Source organism: Cataglyphis hispanica, chromosome 8 (assembly GCF_021464435.1).
Source record: "Cataglyphis hispanica isolate Lineage 1 chromosome 8, ULB_Chis1_1.0, whole genome shotgun sequence".
Lineage (NCBI taxonomy): Eukaryota > Metazoa > Arthropoda > Insecta > Hymenoptera > Formicidae > Cataglyphis > Cataglyphis hispanica.
This window is the reverse complement of record NC_065961.1, coordinates 2,514,436-2,535,748: the sequence shown is the minus strand read 5'-3', so window position 1 is coordinate 2,535,748 and position 21,313 is coordinate 2,514,436. Positions and strand designations below refer to the sequence as shown.

General features: G+C 39.3%; 1 long non-coding RNA gene across 2 annotated transcripts in view; it reads right to left on the bottom strand.

Moving 5' to 3' along the window:
- The window catches only part of LOC126851443 (uncharacterized), a 37,485-nt gene that overhangs the window by 3,566 nt on the left and 12,606 nt on the right, over positions 1-21,313 (bottom strand). The window contains exon 2 of one of the 2 annotated variants that reach the window (XR_007687670.1): positions 13,568-14,049. The exons of the other annotated variant lie outside the window; for it this stretch is intronic. This is a non-coding gene — a long non-coding RNA (uncharacterized LOC126851443). Of the gene's footprint in view, positions 1-13,567; positions 14,050-21,313 lie in introns of those variants that run through there. 2 annotated transcript variants of the gene reach the window in all.

Sequence of the window (21,313 nt, the reverse complement as noted above, 5' to 3'; positions counted from 1 at the left end):
CCGGACACAACCCTTATTGGCTTTTTCCACGCATCCCTTTTTTTTCTTCTTTCCTTTCTCGCTCAGCCACCTTACATTATTCACGCTTACGTGCCGGCATGAGCGTAACGAGGAGCACCGGCGCCACGGGATAATGGAAACGACGGCGGAGACGAGAGGGGAACGAGGGCGAGTACGCGGGGGGGGGGGAGATAATTACGGTTCCGCATCCTTGATGCGTGATCCTCCATCCTCTTTTCCGGTCGGGAAACCGCACGCACGCACGCGCGTATACACGCGGAGCGCGGGCTGCTCCAAAAGCAGATCGAGCACGGCTCTTCGTTACAGACAATGACGAAGGGGGTAGAGGAAAGAGACGGGGATGCCGGTAACCCGATGACAAGGTGTAAATCATCGGTCGGATTTCGTATCGCAACGATAAGTCGGACATTACCGACATGTACGCTACGTGACAAACGGACCTCGCTTGAGTTACGGATGATGCATCGGCTTCTATGTACGATCACGAAAATGATGCATTGGATCCGCCGCGTGATTCGGAGAAGAGGAGAAGGGAAGGCTTGATTTATCGCAAGCGCGGTTTGGTTTGTGAGAAGAGACGCGCGTTGATCTTAAAGTTTCCTCCGGTCTTTTTTAATCAAAGTGAGCTTTCGAGACAGATAATTCATGAAAAATGATTTAAAGACTGTGTTTGATCATTTAACGAAGATTAACGTAATTCTAACAATAAGTATCGTCAAACATAATTTCTTTGTGTGATAGATACTTGTTTTCAAATTTACTCGTTAAATACTAAGCGTGTTGCTTAACTCGGCGAGAGATTAATAAAGCCGACTTGCCTGATCGCCATAATTTCGTAACAATACGTCCCCCATAACGGATTACGGTAACGCGACTCGCGTGAAATTTAATCTACCTACCTTAAGAAAGACGGCCAAGCACGAGACGCATTACGCATTTATCAAGTTTTTCGAGGGTGAAAAAAAAAAAAAAGATACAGGCCAAATCCAATCAATAGCACGTGCACCGTGCGACCTCATCCACGTAAAGGAGAACGTCTCGTTGGTGAGACCCGCAGGTCTCGTATCATCCAAAAAGTACGACGCAGGTACATTCGGGGGCGGCGGGCCCTCCTCCAGGAGGATAACTTATTTAAGGCGGACAATGTACAAGACTCTCTCTCTCTCTTTTTTTTCTCTCTCCGCTTCTCTCGCCACGTAACATGGCTGGTAGGACGAACGGTGGGCTACTTTGTATGTACGCACGCTGACATCTTACCCACCCTATCCACCCTCCTTTTACCGTGGTCGAGGGGAGATTCCTGGGGGAGAGGGTGGACCAAGGAGATCAATACTGGCACCCCATGGACCGAGAGCCGCCACCAGCCACCACCTCCGCTCTCCTCCTTCCTCTTCTCCCTCCGTCCGTAAAGCGGGCTCACGTGTGTGAGCGCTGGACCTCTTAGAATCACCAACCCTCCCCCAAAACCCACCCGCACTCGGCTTCACCGCCGTGGCAACTACCCTCGGGACCATCTACTATCACCCCTCGCAGCTTTAAAGCGATGTGCCCGTATTAGGGCGCGCAACGCGAAACGGCCAGCGCGAGCTTTCGTGCCTGACGACACGAGAATGTTAACGCCAGGCTGGACGGTTATAATGTGAGATACGCGCGTGGATGTTTGAAGATAATTCCTTTGAAATTAATTCCTTTAATTTTTGGAATTAAAACTCGGATTTGAATTCTTATTTAAAATAATATTATAAAAAAAGAGAGATTCGCGCTATAAGTCGCGGAAACATTTTGAAAATCTCAGATTTTAAGATTTTAAATTTCAGATTTTTCTAACAGAGGAGAGAAAGAGAGAGAGAAAGAGAGAGAGAGAAATATATATTTCAAAGAATTTTATATATAAATTATTTATATAAAAATATAATATATAAATATAATAATTATATATAAATATAGAGAGCATATTCATATTTTTTATGATATACAAGAAATAATATTTTTTTATCTTTTGCTGTTTCTTCTTCTTCCTCTACTCAATTATTTAAAAAAAAAAAATATCGCTTTCCTGAAATTCATAAAACGTCGATAAATTTCACGAGTAATAAAATTATCTTCTTCATGTTGGAGAGATATACCCTTCCGCATCTTCAAATCCGCCACGTGCAACATGGCCGGATTGGCCGAGAGGCTCAAAACGCATCAGTGCGATCCCTTGTTTAATCACGCTGATAACTTATGCCGCGCACTCGCTCTTCTCCTCGACTCGCAGACCGAGAGGGACAAAAAGACCCGAGTCCGTTGAAGACGGACACTCCTATCACTCCGTTAGCCACCGTGTGAGTTTTTGCATCACAATTAATCCTACGAGCGTAATGGCCACGATCCTGGCCACCTGGTGTCCCGGGCGTCCTGCAGGACAACGGCTCCTCCCGTCTCTGATCTCGTCGCGGTCCTTCGCCGCTTCTCTTTTGGCTTTCATTAGTGGGGTAGGATGGGAAGGAACGATGTGAGAGATGATGACCTGCATCTCGCACGCCCGTAATCCTGTCTCTCTCTTCCTCTCTCTCTCTCTCTCTCTCTTTCTCCTTCTGTCTCGTGGAGAAAGACTTTTTTTGAACCGCGGTTAATGCGCACGTTCTTGCGTTTGCCTCGTATACGTTACGACCGACACTGTGTCGTGTCGCCATAATGGATATTAGTAATATGTTACGTCTCTGTAACACGCGACCGCAGGTGAGACATGCCGTCAGTCGAGCCGAAAGACTCGAACAAGTCGTATCTCTGCCGAACATTTTGTTACTCCAAGAGATACGCGTCATTTTATAAAATATTTAAGTAAATTAGATACTCGATTCGATATGAGAAAGTGAAAGATGTGAAAAAATAAGAAATTCTTGAGTAACTTTTTTATTCGACCAGTCGTGGCGTAGATTTCATTTATCTATATTGACGTGGATATAAAAGTACAGCTTGTGATCATATTAGACGTTTTCTTTTCCATTCGATAATATGTACCGTTTGCTACTTTGGAGAATCTCGTAAAGTTGATTGACTAATACTTTCTATAGAAATTCCTTCCCCCAATACTCTTATAGATTGACTAGCTCAGAATTCGATTTCAGTCTGATCGTCGTTTGCCGGATACGAGAATTCGCATTCTTCCGCTCGCTGCTCTTCGATAACATATATAGCTCATTGAATTATTGATCTTTCCGAAATGATACGCGAATATATAGATAAAGCATAAAATGTATTTATGTGTCATTTCTTAAATTGTCATTAAATTGCCTTAACTGTCACTCGCAAAATACAACTTCAACACTAAAATTAAGAATCTTAAAAAAATCGTAAGATCATTTAATATTTATCGGAAAAATTATTTCAACAATACTTTTAATATCCATGTGATCTCATTATTTCTTTTTTCATTGTCAGACATAACATAAGCCATAAAAAAACGATATCCCTCTTATTGCGAGGAAGCGCAACGTGCCGATGCAATGTTATCCTTTCACGCTGATGGTCGCGTGTCCCCTTTCCCGTTGCACCGTCCGTCCTTATCCAAGGGAAGCGATGTACGATCCACGATCTGTCCGACGTGTTTCCCAAACGTCCGAATCGCGACATGACGGAGGGCGACCACGAGCCCGCAACCGCCGTCGACATTTCTCAAGTGCAATCCGCTTCCCCTCCCCCCCCCCTTCCTCCCTCTTTCCTCAAGCTGTTTCGTACTTGAAGGAAAGAAGACACGAGGACCCGCGATTAATCAGGATTAGCCAAAGATCTGACCCTTAACCCGGGGCACTATCCACTGGTCGTGCGATGACCATCAGTCATCGAGGATCCTCCGCGACCTTCCCCCCTTCCCTCTCCCACCCTCTGTCCCTTTCGGGGATCGGTCGCTAGCGTCTATAAACCGGACGATCATTACGATGTCATTAACTTTGACGAGCGTGTAATTCGTGCCGGACAAGAGGTCAAGGGAGCGAGCAATGGTACCTGTACCGCCAAGTCGGGAGGGTCACATCGGTAAGGTCGCGGAACACCGCAGTGAAGATCGGCCGATCAAAGCCCTATGAAATTAATCAACTCCTGTCGAACGAGATCGAGACGCGAGAAGGTATCCCATGGCCCGACAGAAAGAGTCGCGTTAGCCTAGTTGACATCCCGTGCAAAGTTGATTAGAAACTTTTTTTTTGTTTGTCTAAACTTTCAGCGATTTTTTTAAATCTAAATAGATTTAAATTGATTAATCTATCTTAATAGATCCTGATTTGCATAAAATATTCACATGTTTCTTTTTCGATAAGATTCTAAAAGAAAGTCACATTATTAGTATATAAAATAATTATAAATAATATAGATCAAATAATCTAGCCAATTAAATTTAATTTGCGCAAAATATTGAGACAATTTTCAAAAATAATATAATATTAATATAGCGAGGATTTTAAATAACTTACTATTTTGATAGTAATTTTATTTGTAATAATTTGTAAAAAATATTAAAGGATACCGTGTTTATATAGAATAATAATAATTTTTATATATAGATTAATTGAGCTAAACTAAGTGTAGAAATTTGACTTGAGTAAAATAATCATGTATTTTTTAATAAGAATTATAACAAAGTTGACAAAATTTTTGTTTCATCTTTGGTATTTTACAGAAATTTTTAAAGGGCACAGTTTAGAGAGAATAATGAAAATAATCTATTATTTTAAATACTTAAAGAAAAGAATATTTTGCCTCGACTCAAAGGATTAAAGCGACGTTCCTTTACCGATAATTCCCAGAGAACGATGCTGGCCATGCGCAGGTGAGATCCGGCGCCGACGTCGTCCAGGGTGAAATTGAATTCCCAACTACCCCTCCTCCTCGAGGGGACACGTCCAGGAAGGTGTTGCCGGCAGAGGATCAGCGCAGGTCACGATCACGGGACGTCGGCCAATCCTATCCGATTTCATTCGATGATGACGACGACGACGACGACGACCGGCTGGGATTGTCCATTGTTTGCCGGACAGACGGTAACGCGCTCGTTGCGTGTACGATGAGTGCGTGCGTGGCCTTTCGCAGTCAAAGCCGGGGGTTCGGTTCGGTTGGTAGCCTTTTGACGAGCAATGTAGCGAATCGCGGCTGGTCAACGTACCGGGCCGACTGATGACCGTAAAAAGAAAGAGGAGAGGAGGAGGGCTGCGGATCCTCCGGAAGAATCGTGCCGCGAAGAAAGAGGCGGGCAACTGCCTGTAACGGATAATATGCTAATTCGCGGATGTCTCCGTTGCCGGCCAACGAACTCTTTCCCGCTGAAACGCTCCAACTATCTTTGGATGTGTGGTCCTCTTCGAGATCGTAAATTTCGCGACTTTTTCTCCGGATGTAAATTCATCGATTAAATAATATCTTAATTATTTCGCGGGAGAGGATAATCGGCTATTAGTCTGTCGGCATAATTCGCGGAATTAAATGGCGGCTACATCCCCTCTGTTCCTAATTTCTTCGGATCAAGCGCCGCTTGAAATAGCGTCTTATTCAACGATCGTCCCTTTTAAGACGCTCGGATCGCTGGACCGCGTTGTTTAGCGCGTGCTGCCGGTTCGTCCTGGCAGGTGGCAACCGGTTCTCTCTCTCTCCTTTTTGCGTTCCCTCCTGCGACAATGACCAATGGTCACTCGAATCGCCGCGGAGGCAGCATTGAGAAGATCTAGCACGTGCCGCGTCAGCTCGTCTTAATTCAGAGATTCACGACCGGTGGTTGTCCCAGGACGAGATCCTCTTTTTGCTCTTGTCGCGCGCGCGCGTGCGGTCAGTACGACGCTCCCGATCATAGATCCCGGGCGCGGGACAATATTTGGCGAGGGATAATTTCTCCTCCATCTCGCTGTTGGTCATTCCCAAAGTGCTGAGAGACGACACATTTGCAAGGGAAACACCGACATATCGCTTACGTGGCTCTTCTCGTTTAATAATGAATAATGATTGCCGAATAAGCGTGTTGTAGAAATATAATATTTATATTGGAAAGAAAGATACATTTTTTTGGAAAATGTTTAACGCAATGACAAAATTTTAAAATATTTTTCTATTGATATATATTTCGAGGAAATGTTTTTTCCTTTAATATAAATATTGTATCTCTTTAAAATGTTTATTAAACAAAATTATACGTAGGATAATTCCAAGTTAAATAAATCGTTGTTAAATCACAATTTAAATGTATAAAATATTAGATAGATAGATAATGTTGTTGGATATTAAATAATAATAATTTGTTTTTAGGCAGAAATTGTTTTTGTATATCTGAAAATAATTTATGATTTTATGAAAAATTTTCATTTTCCTTCAAAAATTATTTTAAATTAATTTTTGAAACATGTGATTTGTTGTTTTCCTAAATTCAACCGTACGCTAAGAGAGACATAAGTTTAACCCCTCGTTTCTTACTTTCCATCTATCATAAAAAGATTTATATCAAACTTACAATAATTAAAGAGCGTGTCAGATATTTTAAGTAGACATATATTAAAGTATTTTGTTATTTAAAACACATTCGTTATTTATGATTCTTTGAAAAAGTGATGTATCTGTCCCGAAAATTATTTTATATATGTATAAATGTACGTATTTCAATGTCGAGTAAAATTTGTAATAACTAGTATTATACCTCGTGTGCTGAACAAGGTGATATTAGAGATAATAGAACGACAGTCTATCACATCGACAGCGCCGGGACGCACAATTGCATCGTAAATGCAAATCGCTCGTCGACAGACCCCTCGTCGACGCAATCGCGCTGACCGATGTGTTGTGTTTCTCCTCTTGTCAGTATTCCATCAAGCTACCCCGAGAGAGCTCCCCGACTACTCGTCACTTTGATGGGCGGTCAAGAAGTTGCACTTCTACACGTTGTAAAATAAATCGCATGCCGGACCGCAGCGTCGTACGTCAACTCTATTCTGCGTTTGTTATCCCTTTTCTCTTTTCCCCCTTCCCACCGACTGACGACATGCATCATGTAAATCATTAATCACGAAAGCTTTCTTCGAGCGACATTTCTCAATCCTTTCGCGTCACATTTGTCGGACTACATGAAAAAATCGATTTGCTGTTGTTTATTGTAATAGAATAGTTGAAATAATAAAATATTTTAAACGCTTGACAAAAACATTAAAATGAACAAGAAATTTCCTAAAATTCTCGCAAAAGTTCTGATATCGATATTCCAAAATTTTGCATTAAAATTTTTATAATGTCAAGAATTTTAAAGTTTATATTTTTTTTAAACAGAAATTTGCCTTTAAATTATATAGTATAATATATAGTTATATAGTACGATCTTAGACGAGGCAATAGTCGAATACGAATTTTAATTGCTCATAATTCTGTTGATATATTATAGATTAGAGTGAATAACGTGTAAACTGTTATACATTTAAGCCAATATTTCTTAAGTAAAATGAGATATCGAGAAACTATTTATTAAAAAAATAATAAAAAAAGTTTAATATAAAACTTTTAAATGTTTTTTTTTTCTGCAAATAAATCTTCGATCAAATTTTCACTAAAGTAAAGTGTGTATTCCAAATTTTAAATATACTCTTTAATATACATAAAAGAGATGTTCCAAGTTGTTTCACTTGGCGTACACAACATTTTTCTTCACGATTTCAGTTACACGACCTCGGAGAAGGAGGAGCTTAACATTTACACAGAGAGCACTGTGTAATCGGATAATACTTTCAACCGACGGAAACGCGACATTCCATCGATACGAGAATCCTCTCTCCGATAGAGCAGAAAGACTTCCGTTGCGCTCGTTGCATCCGAAAACAGTTCCATTGTGACTCGTAACAATTGCCCCGCAAGAACGCACGTATGCAAAGTCCCCGCGAATAATTCCGGTACTTTAATCCAGTTTCTGTCGCGGCTGTTTATGTATGCCAATCTTACACACGCGCGTTTGGATCCTTTCCCCTCTCTCTCTCTCTCTCTCTCTCTCTCTCTCTCTCTCTCTCTCTTTTTCTCACATGATCGATAGATTTTCGGCTACTCGATAATCCGAACGCGCGTGTCGAGTGATCGTTTCCAACGGTTTCTTTGATTCCGCTTTCATAGGGGAAGGAGGGAAATGCATATGCTTAGAAGCAAGGCGATCAACGTGAGAAGGAAAACGTGGTATATGCGACGAGGTTTTAGATTCGATAAAATATTTTTATATTTTTTTTTTTTCACATAAATCTGTCAGATAAAAAATTCAAGCTTGACTAAAATACCAGGAAGGAAAAAATCTTTTGACATTAATGACAATTCTAGGATTGATGGAATTTAAAAATTGACTATTTGCCCTTTGCATTTTTTCTTCATGCCTGTTTTATGCAATGTTGTTAACTTAAAAAGCATATTGATGGTAATTCTAAAAAATTATAATATATTTTAATGAAAATAGTTTTAATTAAAATTTTAATAAAAATATTTTTAATTAAAATATTTTATATAGAAAGATATATATATATAAATTCTTTTTGGAAGAAGAGAGAAAGCGTTTATTTGTGCTAGAAAATATGGCAATGCACGCGATATTGCACTTCAGAGACCGCGCTTCGTCGGCTTCAACGGTTTTCGCATTGATTCCAGGTCGGTGGCATAACATTTCCTTACATTTCGCTTGCTAACCCATAAATCGGTACGTTACACCGCCACCGAAGGGGTAGGAAAAAAAAATCGAGAGAAGCAGAGGCGGCAAAGGGATGAGAGAGAAAAGAGAGCGGGCGACTTAGGAGGCACCGGCGCACACAGGAAGGGAACATTATAATGTTAAAGGGATGCTACCTTAGCCCTGGAAGAGCGAGAACGAGACGGAAGACGCTTCGGAAAGCCGGTGCAAAAGGGGAGAAATTAAAATGTAAAAGGGATGATGTGCGTGGAAAACCGGAGCCTGTCGGCTCCTCTCCTCGCCGCTTCTCTATCTCTCCCCTCCCCCCCCCCTTTTCTCCCTTTCCTATTCCATCTCTCTCTCTTTTAGTCACTCTCTTAGGCGGTCTTCCTCTTCAAGTTCACATCGGCCCCGTTTTCTCTCCGGCAATCGGCTGGCCCGCTCGCTCTACTTACAAAGAAGGGAATTTTGCTAGGAAATTAAAATTAAAAAGGGCAACCCCTCTCTCGTCATCGTTGGTCGAAGGGTTGCGCGTGTTCCTTGGTGCGCGAGAAAAGAGAGAGATATGAGAGAGCCTAGGTAACACGCCAGATATATTTTCGCCACGCATAGCGAAACTATCCGAGAACTCACGTCACACCAGGACAATTAATTCTACTCTCGCGAGCACACGCCAAATATTTAAGTGAGTAGATTGCGAGCACTATCAACCTCGCTTCACACCGAAAATGAAAAAAGCCTGTTTGCCTCAACAGTAAAAATTCAGGAAGCTAACGTATGACGCGAAATGGCCGAAGCGAAAAAACTTGTTTCAATTTTTGTTCTTTCACGCGACAAAAAGGCAAGGCAAATTCTCTTTTGTTGCGAATTTTGTGTTAAATGTGTGTAATTCTGAAGTTTTCTTGGTGACAAAATATTATTCATTTAATTTAAAACGATAAAAATAAAGGCAACAAATATTTATTTTACAACGTAAATATTTTGTGAAGAAAAAAAGAACGAAGAATATAGAATAAAATAAAAGTTATAGATTCGATTTTTAAAATTTATTCTTCTAAAAATGCAATTTTTAATATGAGATGATTATACTAATTGACGTGGAAGTTGGAATAAATAATTCAATATCAAACGTCTGATGGTTCTTACATATTTCCAACTTATTCTTTTCAAGTTTCCTGAAGCTCGTCGCTGAGAGTCAAAAAGATAAATTTCTCGGCTCGAAGAAACGAACGAATCGCTCTCGGTTTCGAGATAGGGCACCTTCTCGATCGTGCCCGATTATCTCGGCTACGGATGAGACCGATCGCTGGGGGTAAGTGTATTCCACCGTGGAGAGAAAGAGAGGGACGTCGCGCGTTTACAATGGTTACAGGTGATCTGCTCGCGCCTGTGAGAACATTCCCACAGCATCCCTGCGACTTGTCACCCCTTCCTTTCCTCTCCTCTTCCCCGATCGTCCCGGACAGTAAACTCCGTTCTTTTTGTCGATGACTCTCAGCCCCCCCCCCTCTCTCCCCGTCTTTCTCTCTCGTCTTAGAGCATCACGGAACGGAAGGTGCTATAGTTGCACCCCTTCCGGGACGCCGCGGCCTAAATAAGTTCGCCCCTAGATCGTCGGGGTTCTCATAATGGGAGACGGTTAGGGGCATATATCCTCTCTTCCGGGTGTGTCGCCGCGAGATACACACCGAGTGCGCGCACACGTGTGTGCGATATGCGAGTTGAAAGCGGGGAAATATTGGGCGGTATAATGCGCTCTCTCGCGCGACGGGATGCCATTGTGTCGAGGACAGAAGCGACCGGAGCAACAGGAGCTCATCCTTACCCAGGAGAATCGGAAGCAAGATAATACTACGAGAGAGAACATTGCATCGTCCTAATAAGAGAATTAGTATTGTTTTTGCATCGACTCGACTTTCATTCGCAATAAATCAACGATTTTTTGATCGAAAGGCTGGGAATAGAATTATTAAAATTGAGGCTAAACTTGTTTGCGTCAGTTTAGCAAAAAAATGTAGATATCAATACATCATTGATTATGGGTATAAATTAAAAATAAATCACGGTTAATAATATCAGTTTTGCCATCGTTTTGAGAAAGAAATATATGTTTACAAAATATTTTTTGATTCGTATTTTATATTTCAAATTGATACTTGATATTGTCCAATGTTAACAGCTGTCAACAAAAAGTTTTACGACGTCATAATTCGTATTCGAAACATTGTGCCACTAATCCTTTTTTAATCGCGAATTAATCTAGAAATATAAAGTATAATCTTTGTTTGAACAATGTTTATAAATTAAAACGAGTAGAAGATTCCAATACATTTCTTTCCATTCTCTTGTTTTTGTATATAAATATGTTTTTCGATGAAGCAATACCGGATTTATAACGAAATAAATGCAAATTGCAACAAGTATAATTCCAACACTTTCAATCTCTCATCGAGAATTAATCAAAGACCTGTTTTCGTATAAATAAGCGCATGGACGTTTCAACGTCAGGAATAAACAGGTGTTGCCAGATTTTCCCTTTCATTGGTCACGGTGAATTGATCCCTTCTACGTGATACAAAGGTCGATCGCCGCGAAGAATTGACTCGTTTCGAAACCAGAACTCGAATTGACGACCACTGACTCACGCTCTGACCCCTGGCGTTAGACTTCCGGTTTCTCATCTGGACCTCTGACCGTCGAACAGGTCCCTGTCAAAGTCCCATTAGGGTATCGTTTCATAGACGACGACCCTACGAAGAAGCAAGGAAAATTGACGCGAACCTACCCCGTTCTTAGAAAACGAAGCTTCACGTTTCCAGTTTGAATACTTTTTGCTTCAAATATATTGAGGCGTAAAGAATCGTCTCGATGAATATTTAAATTTATTTAAAATAATAAACAAAAAATTTAATTTTAAATATTTGATAATTTCTTGTCATTTCCTCTTATTTTAAGAAAATATTTATTTATTTTTATTAAAAAAAAAAAAAAAATGAAACAATGGTAGTTTTAGGAAATTATGATATAAATAATAGACGCAATTTCTCATAAAATAGTTGCGATTATTGTTTGTTATCTCTTACACGTATAAAAATAATTAAATATTTTTGAAGTTAAATTAATATACATATTTATTAAATAATTAAATTAAATAATATTTATTTAAAAAAGTATATCCATTATTATATAATTCAATTATTTTTATAACGACAATGACATTTCAATCTCGCAGACACTAGAGCAAAGTTTTTGCAAAGTAAACTAAAATTAAGTTTATTGAATTTATTTGAAACAAAAGAGAAGAGAGATCATAGAAAACTAGCAGCACGAAAGTGATCGCAACACAGTCAGGGAATGAAGTCATACGAAATGCAAAATGCGAGGGATTTTGTCGGAGAATCTCGTCCATATGTCACGGCTTTAAAGACGTCTCTTAATTCACTGGTATCCGTACACGGGTCGGATATACCGCTGTATCTCGACTGAGCTTTCTGGAATTGTTGCTTGTCAAACCACGTCGCGTCCGGCGCGCAATTTACTTTTCGGCAGAATGTGAAATCTATGCAAATGATGATAAGCGTATACCTACATGGAGGGGAAGGAAAAGTTAAATAATCTCGAATATAATTGTAGCCGCAAATTTAAGTTTAAATTTAGTCAAATCTTGGTGGGATTTTGTTTCTTTTAGAATAAACGAGCGAGGATGAGTATAAATTATTGCATTACAATCTTTCTCTATAAATAAAATATTTAAGATTTTAAACAACGGAAACGGCGGCGGTAATTCGTCTTTTCATATTTATTTCTCGCGATGCAATCTTATCGTCGTTGCTCATCGCCCAACGCTCTCTATCTGACAAAGTTATATAGAAATCGATCGCCGCGACCCACAATGAAGATGCCGCCGCGTCGTGCTCGAAATACCCATAAATACCGCATCGCAAAAAAAGAGGAACCCCCTTCGTAATAAAACCGGACTAATTACCCGCCGAATCCGATCCTCCTCGATCGTGAGCTCCGATCCTCATCGCGATACACGAGATATACTTTGCGATAGAGACGGTTACCGTGAGTTAAAAGCGCGGCCGCGACGATAATCGGCGAGGTCGCCCCGTGAGACCCACGGAGGTCATCGCAGTCGAGGGTAGTCGGGCCCACGAGACAAAAAGAGAAAGAAAGAGAGGGAGAGCTGATGGTCCCCTTCCCTGAGACTCGTTCTCGGACCGGACACGAGTTTATCGCGCTTCACTTCGCGAACGATCAGCACGCGCACCGCAGGTTGCTCTCGCGACGAATGAGCCCGGGACCGGGTCGCTTCAACAACCGGAAGGATATTCCGTCAACGGTCGCTTTTCCGGAATCGAGCCGGCATCGCAGTCGGGGTCGAACGCGTGGACGAAAGGTTTGACGAAAGGTTTTTTCAGGATCTGGCCTGGGTGGATAAACAGGATCGGCACGTACCGATGAGCTCTTCATTTCGAGCTAGTTACCCGGTTGACAGTTTCTTCGTCAACCGGGTCAACGTGTCGACGAACTGTCGGCCGGAGAGTGTTGCTAATAAACGAGGGAGATCGCAGATAGTGAGATTTGACAAAGCGGAGTGACCTGTCATGTAAATTACTTTTTGTCGTTATTCGTGTATATGTAATTCACATTCTCGTATACGTAACATTACTCTTTCTTACGATAAAATTTGATCTTCCAAGTGTGAGAAAAAACGTTTCACTGTCCCATCAATAATTACACGCACACGTTTTGCATTTAGAAAAATTATAAGACACATTATTATTTTTACGTGATATAAATTTGTAAATTTTCTCTTTAAAGTTAGTTTGGGAAAATTTAACAACAAACTCTTTTCGTTGAGTTTTGTCGTAAAACTTTCTCGCTAACACATACAACTTTTTTGTATTATATTCATAATATTTTATAGTATTATAATATATATGTAAAAATTATTTTGTACTCTATACAAATGCTAAACAAATAATACAAGACTGCAATATCTTGTATTTTGTTGGCTGTTTTACCGCGGAAACTGTTGCATTCTATGACGTAGAATCGAAACAAAATGTCAGTGTTAAACATGACTGATGTTGCAGTTGAAGGACTGGATCGTTACCGAACGGGATCGGCACGTTCCTTATTCGATGTCCGGCGATCTGGTCTTCCGGCCGGAGACGGGCAGTCCTTCCGGGTATCTTTCCGGTCAGCCAGGGTCATGTGTCGACGGATTATGAGGTGGTGAGCTCTACTAATGGCCGTACGATGATCTTGACCCGTGAGACACGAGCGTGTAATCCGCCACGCCAGCCAGGGTTGTAGGTCACTACCGATGGGGTCTCTCGTTCTCCAAACAAGTAATAAAAACGAAGACGCGACTGCAAATACAACGTAAATTAAACGGCACCACGTTGGCGAGCCACTCGAAATTTACGACAGTCGTAATATTTTCGTCGAAAAATATCTCGGCGCGATTCGCTTTTTTAGTATTCAGATACTCGAATTATATTAAAATTGTAAAACTATGCAAAAAAGGAGAAACAAAATCATTTTTAATTAAAGAGATGTAGAGGTTGTCTTATTAAAATTAAAAAATTATATGAAAATTTTATACAAAACTAATTAATATAATTTGTTTTTGTTTATAAATTAGATTAAATTTTTATTATGTATTGAAATTTATAGTAATGCATATATACATATACAAGTATTGGAAAGGTTAAGAACTGAAATTTTCACGCGAATTTTCATACGCTTAAGATAGTGGATCTTAATCGAGTAAACAGAGTCATTTCCTTGCCGCGACGCGATACGGACGATTAAAGAGTAAGCAGCTGTTTCGGATAGCAGACAAGGTGGTGCCGTCAGCTGACTGAAGGGATGGGAAAATAGAGAAACGGAGAGTCGCCCTCAGCCGTTTACTCCGAATGGGATGCTGCAAGGGAGTGATCTTTCGCGTTCAGTGACGTCATCGACATCTCCGACATGGCAGCTGTTGCCTTCTGACCATGTCTACTCCAAGATTGATTGCGAGATTAGTCTAAGTATCTCTTCGGTAACGAAGGGGTTCCGAGCTTGGTGTCCGCATCGGCGAACTTGTCACACTTCCGCAAACGTGAGATACACGATCCCGATAGCTATTTAAAATCATTTTTCTACCGCAATAAAAAATTTATTATAATTATCAATGGAAAAAAAAATTGAAAAATTGTGGATCGTGAAAAAATAATTACATTATAAATTTAATCAAAATCTAAAAATTAAAATTATTACAAACTTTGAGTATGATTTCAATGTAAGTATAAAATGGAAAGTTATTATATTTGATTGCATTTATAAATAAAAAAATGAGCCGAGATGCATAGATTTTGGATATAAAAATCGAAATTCGAAAACTCTTAGCTCTCCTGACAAGCGCGCAGAAAACTTGAAAACGACGCCGTCGTCGAGGACATTGTCGCTCGTTAAGAAGGCCAGTCCCGCGGCCGCGTGCGATTTCGTAAGATTTTTCAGATGTCCAGATGACAAACGGTGCGTTGTACGTGCGGGCGCATCTGCCCGTGGATTTTCGCGAGCGTCGCGTCGCGCGGAGAAATGAACCTGTTGCGGAGCTTTATGAGCGGCATTAACATACTTCGTCGTGTTTCGCGCGGCCGCCCCGCGAGCTTAACTGCATCACGGACGGCGGAAATATTTCATTACATTAACGCGAGGAACGTGAGAGAAAAAGTGTTCGAAAAAAGCGTTTAGTGTTGTCACTTCGAATCCCCTCTGAAGATATAGTACACATACATACACAGTTATAAGGAATCCAATTTATAAAATTATCTAAAAATAATTGCAACTATATTTTCGTTTGCGAAGAAGAAGATCTTGAGAAGAGAATAAAGAAGATCTTTCTCCGAAACTAATTAAAAATTTAAAGTTTAATTTCGGACACTTACAATTTTATTTTTTAAAAAAGGTCCCAATATATAAATATTAATCCCAATAGATAAATCTTTCCAAAAGAAGCGTTTGTAATCGTTTTGATGCTAAATTTAATTTCATCGTTATGTCGATAATTAATTTATAAAAGATTTCTCTATAAATATATTTTCTCTCTCTATTTTTTTAATCATTAAAGATTTAATCATTAGAGAAAAGAAGTTGACTTATACAGTTAGCTTATTATACAAATTTCCTTTCTCTTTATCTCTCTTACATATACATGCAAATTAATTTAGCTGACAGACTAAGTATATATTTAACAAACAAATTAAATGTAACGTGTAGCGCAAACGTGTAGCTACATCACTAACGAATCCTTGACTTTGTTCGAAAATGTAAATAAATTCGGTTTTAGCTTCATTCCTTCTCGTTAAGAGCGATGCTGTCGGTAAACTTCGTTGAAGCCTAAATCGACGCCATCATCCTCGCTACTCTCCGTCCGAGACATCCTGCGGACTTTCCTTCGTTAAGCCTTGCGATAACGCCGACGTCACGTTTTCGGCGGCTGCAGATGACGGCGGCGGGTTTCGGCGAGTTCCGGCGCATCGCCTTGCGCTTTGCGCGAGCATTGTTTGCGCGTGGATACCAAGCTGTGAAAATAATTGCGAGACTAGACGAAAGACAGAGAAGCAGCGAGCGGAGACATAGCAGAGGAGGAGGAGGAAGGGAGGGGAAAACGGTTCCCAGGATTCGAATGGCTTCGTATGTCTCTTATAAAGGGAAGATTGTTCTGGCTCCATTCTTCGTTCGTGGCATGAGAGAGGGAGGGAAGGGGGAGGGGGAAGAAATAGAAGGGATCATCTCGTCGTGGCTTCGCGAAGGGTGACTGAGAGGAGAGGGATGCTGCTGCTGCTGCATCTGCCCCTTCAGTGTAATGATATCTGAAAAAAGGACCGTCGCATTCAGCAAGACTCCGGGCCATCAATTTGCCTCGTAAATAGGATTCGACGGAGCATGTCTCTCCTTTCCTTCCTCTCTGTCTTTATCTCTATCTTCTTCGATTGATAGTGACCTTCTACTATTATATACTTTTGCGATAAAATATTAAAATCTCGTCTTCTGGTATATCATCGGTATTTATTTCGAGAACGTTGATTGCAATTTGCATCCACGATTTTTTATACACGTGTAATAAATTTGCGTATTGTAATTTTACTATAATACAATATTATTATCGAGAAAATTATGTTTTTTTAATGCAAACTCAATGCGAAAAAGTTCTTTGAATATGTAAAATTTGGAGGTATATTTTTCAATTTGAATATTTAAATACTTTTTACAATACGCAATATGTACAATGCAACATACAGTAAAATATGCAGTTACGCGATAAAAATTCTTTTTCTTAAGCTATACGATAGTACTTGTTTTTAATTGTTTAAACATAAAAGAAATCGCATGTGTAGATGGATAACGAACCTTGGAATAAAAGAGATTACCATTATCTCTTCGTCTTGCGAGAGATATTTTCTATTCATAACAGTCAAGCCGTAGATTTGGAGGTCGGACGAAGAAAAGCTTCGACAAGAACAAACAACGCTGACAGTTGAAAGAGAGACGACAATGCGTTTCAAAAAGGATTTTCTAGCTCTCAAATGGCTGACGGAAAGAAAGAATGCTTCTGAAAGATGCTCGATTGTCTAATACTACTACTACTACTATTAGAAAATAATTAAATAAACAAAAAGAAAAGAAGAAGAAATGCACATTGTCGCATAAAGAAAAATTTGAATGTATGCATATAGAAAATGTTTTCTAGCTTTCAGAAAATTTCTTTTTATCTTTGTTAAAATAATATAAAGGAACATTATTTTATTATATATACATATATCAAAATTTTAAGTCTTTTTTTTCAGTTTCTTTAAAATATAACAAAAATAATAAATTATAAATTGTAAGACATTAAATATTTCTGCTGACAAATGTCTGTTACACATATTGCCGTTTGGTATCAATCATTTTAAGAGACTAATAATTATTCGTTGATACTCTAACAGTATATTTTTATTTTTAATATATTTTAGCACAGAAAATAATCTCTTTTGCAAGTGTGTATTACGTTTCTTGACGCACTCTGTGTAAATATATTATAATAACTTTTATCCTTTACGAGTAAAGAGAGAACGGTACTATCAATATTAATAAAAAAAGAGCAGCTATGTTTCATACGGTACGTCTGACAACAAAAATGCTCGATCACGATGCAGAAATAGTGAACGCAATTACAGTGACATTACATTCCGATTCCGATCGAAGATCGCAGAGGAACGTTTTTTGCAACGTCGACTTCTCCGAAAAAACGAAACGAGATGCTCATTTCAAGGGCATTTCACATAATTCACGTGAAAAGAACAAAATTGTGCGTGCGTCATGTTTAAACGCAGGGGGCACAAAGCGAGAGAAAAAGAGAGAGAATGAGAAAAATATAGAAGGGAGGGGGAGGGAGGTGCGGTGCAGTTCTCGACACCCTATATTTTGGTCTCATTTTACTAAAAGCCGATCGTATTTCACAATTCCACTCGTCGCGAGGACAATGCGCTTGCGTGCCGTTTTCCATTTCTCTCCCCTTTACTCTCTTCCTCATCTCCGGACTCTCTCTCTCTTTCTCTTTCTAATTCGTTTTTATGAGATGTGCGTAACCTGACTTAGGGAACGACAATCTCTTCCGTCGCGCTCTCGTTTTTCTGTTTTCTTTCTTTTTTTTTTTTTCACCGCCGAAAAACCGCGCATTGAGACGCGGTCATTTGTCCGCAATTCGACCATAAATGGAGCCCTCGACGGGGATGTTTACCCGCCGCGCCGAGTTTCTCCCTCCCGGATCTCTGTCCCTCTAGTAGCTCGTTTTTTTTACGCGTTTCGCTGCTCTTTTCGGTGACACTCCGCTTCGTGAACGCACGATATATCGCGGCGGGTTCAAACGGCACGCACCGTGGAAATGTTGGAAAGCCGGAGGATTCGTAACGGGCCACGACCCCTCTCTCGCGAAAATACGCCGCTCGTAATGGAATAAAAAGAGCCTGAGAAGCGCAAATATGCCGAATTTTGTGATACAGTTTTCGTCATTGAAGAGCGAAACTGGAATGAAAAGCACAAGAGAGAGTTCTGTTCAACGTATTATTAATTTCAATGTCATGAAAAGAATATATGATAATTTTTTCTCTCTGTATTGTAAAGATTTAGAATTCTAATTAAGATTGCAAGTAGAAAAGGTGATGAAAAATCGTTCCCTGATAATTAAATCAACTCATTTATTCTACGATTTAGAAGGATTTAGAGCACCTCATTCTATTCATAACTTAGTTTTTCCCTTAATAATTAACTTTTTTATAAAGAATTAAATTTGTTTTACCTGCTTATATTGCTTATTATTTTTTTGCTTATAATGATCAATTACATTTTATTCAATTATTCTCTAATTTCTTTTTTGAATTTTATTTTCTTTTTTTCGTAAATCAATATTATTCTGAATTTTTATATATTGATAATTTTTTTATTATATTATACTTACTTTATTATTTTTAACTTTAATTTATTAAATTTTCTGATCTCTTGTAATGTTCTGAATTTTATTTCAAATCCTAGTCATGATGTTGAAATCATGATTTTAAATCGATTTATTTTATCCTACAATTCTACTTTCATTCAGCAATTGTACAGTTTTTTACTTAACAAAGATTGATTAAAATTCATAAATGTAGCTTCATAGAATGGAGTGTAAAATTATTATGAAACCCCTCAATCGACATAGACTGCGCGAGACGAAACTTTCTCATAGAATCTAGAATTACATTGATCGCAGCAACGAGATAATCGTATGACCAGGAACGCGAACGAATACGATAATTGGATCGCTCGCCACCGTCGACCTGCGCAAGTCGACCAATGGGAGACGACGCATCGTTGAAAAAAAAAAAAAAATAGAAAAAGAATTCTCTACAATGATCCTGCGGAAGGACTTTGGCCAGCAGGGCAATCTTGCAAGGGGAAAAATCGCGAGTGGAGAAGGGGACAGAGGAAGAGAAATCGAATCAGGCGAATCGTAGGACGAGCCGGACGAGGACACTTAAGGACACACGAGGACACGACAATGGTGTTCGTCGATCCGTCCGTCCGTTAGGAGGATCCTCGTCCAAGTCGACGCGTGGAGAACCGTTCGTACAGATTTGAATATTAATTTAGGGTCGTCGAGAATAAGAGAGAGAGAGAGACGGTACGATATAGGATATTGCCTCGGGGGTCAGTGGCAGGTCCGATGGAAGGAAGGAAGGAAGGATCCCCGTGTTCTCGTTATCCGTTGCTGCGGCCTGTTAATAAAGCACCGCCACCCCTGTCCTTCTCTCTCGCGTCGGTCGGAATAGCGATACCGTGTAACGGACCGTACCCCTCGCGTACGACGCATATTGTCGTTACGTGTCCACGTACGTGGACGAAGAAATTGCGTAACGGACGAAGGCGCTTCCTCGCGGCTGGGCTTCCACGAGCCGTCAGGTAAAAATTACGTAACGGGCGGTAAAACACGGTCGTTACATTGTCAGACGTTCTCTGCCGCTGAAGAGGTAAGATGCCGAGCTGCTGAAAGGGTTAGTCAAGAATTTAAGGCCCTCGAGAAATATACTTATTTTAAAGTCTCGTATTTTAAAGTATTGTATGCTGTAGAAATGCTTTTTCGCCAAGAACGCATCATGTTTATCTCAATACTGTGATATTAAATAATATATATAACTGAAATATTTCAATAAAATATAATATATATAGCTTTACAAAACTCTTTTAAAAACTTTTACAATCTATTAACATGTGCAGATAATAAATGTCTCTAATAAATTATTTCCTCAAAAACAAAATTCTCTACAAATTTCGAAGAAATGTAATTCAGATACTTGAGACATTCTTCATGTCTTTTTAAAATGTTTTTTTTTTTTTTAGTATCTTTTACGATAATAAAATTAATAGATTTCAATAAATACGATAAAATATGATACATAATAACAGATTAAAAATTTTATAGAAGGATTACCTTCCCGACGTTATTATAATCGACCTATGATGATTACAATATTTTTCGTTCAGCCGCAGAATGTATAGATTAATGTGCTACGATTATCACAATTTCGACACATGTGTTTTATATGCTATATAATATATGTTCTTCTTTTTTTTTAACGACGACAAAGAAGGAGATAGAGTAATGTACTCGATGAGGGAATTAGGTCTACTGGCTTCCAAACGTAGCGCGATATAACGGACTATTTTATGACCTGGATATTATCTGGTCGTCGTTCCTGCGAGAGATTTATACAAGTGAAATCGACTAGAAACCACGGTTTCTTCGGATTATAGATAGGATAATATGTATGATTAGTATCTAGTAGAAGCCTCCCTTGAACTATTATTACGTTCCGGTGAGAATATTATGCATTAGGCCCTTTTGCAATATTAATAATTCATTCTCGTATATATTTTCTCACAATTTGACGAGTCTACGGATATCTTAAAATGCGATAATAACTATATAGTAATTGGTGGAAAATTGCTTTCTGATAAATTTAAGTTCTCGTTAAATCAATAATATAAATGGAATTTCTAAATTTTTCTCGTTTTTTTTTTATTTATTGCGTTAAATATCTTTTGTTTGTATCAAAAGCTTTAAAA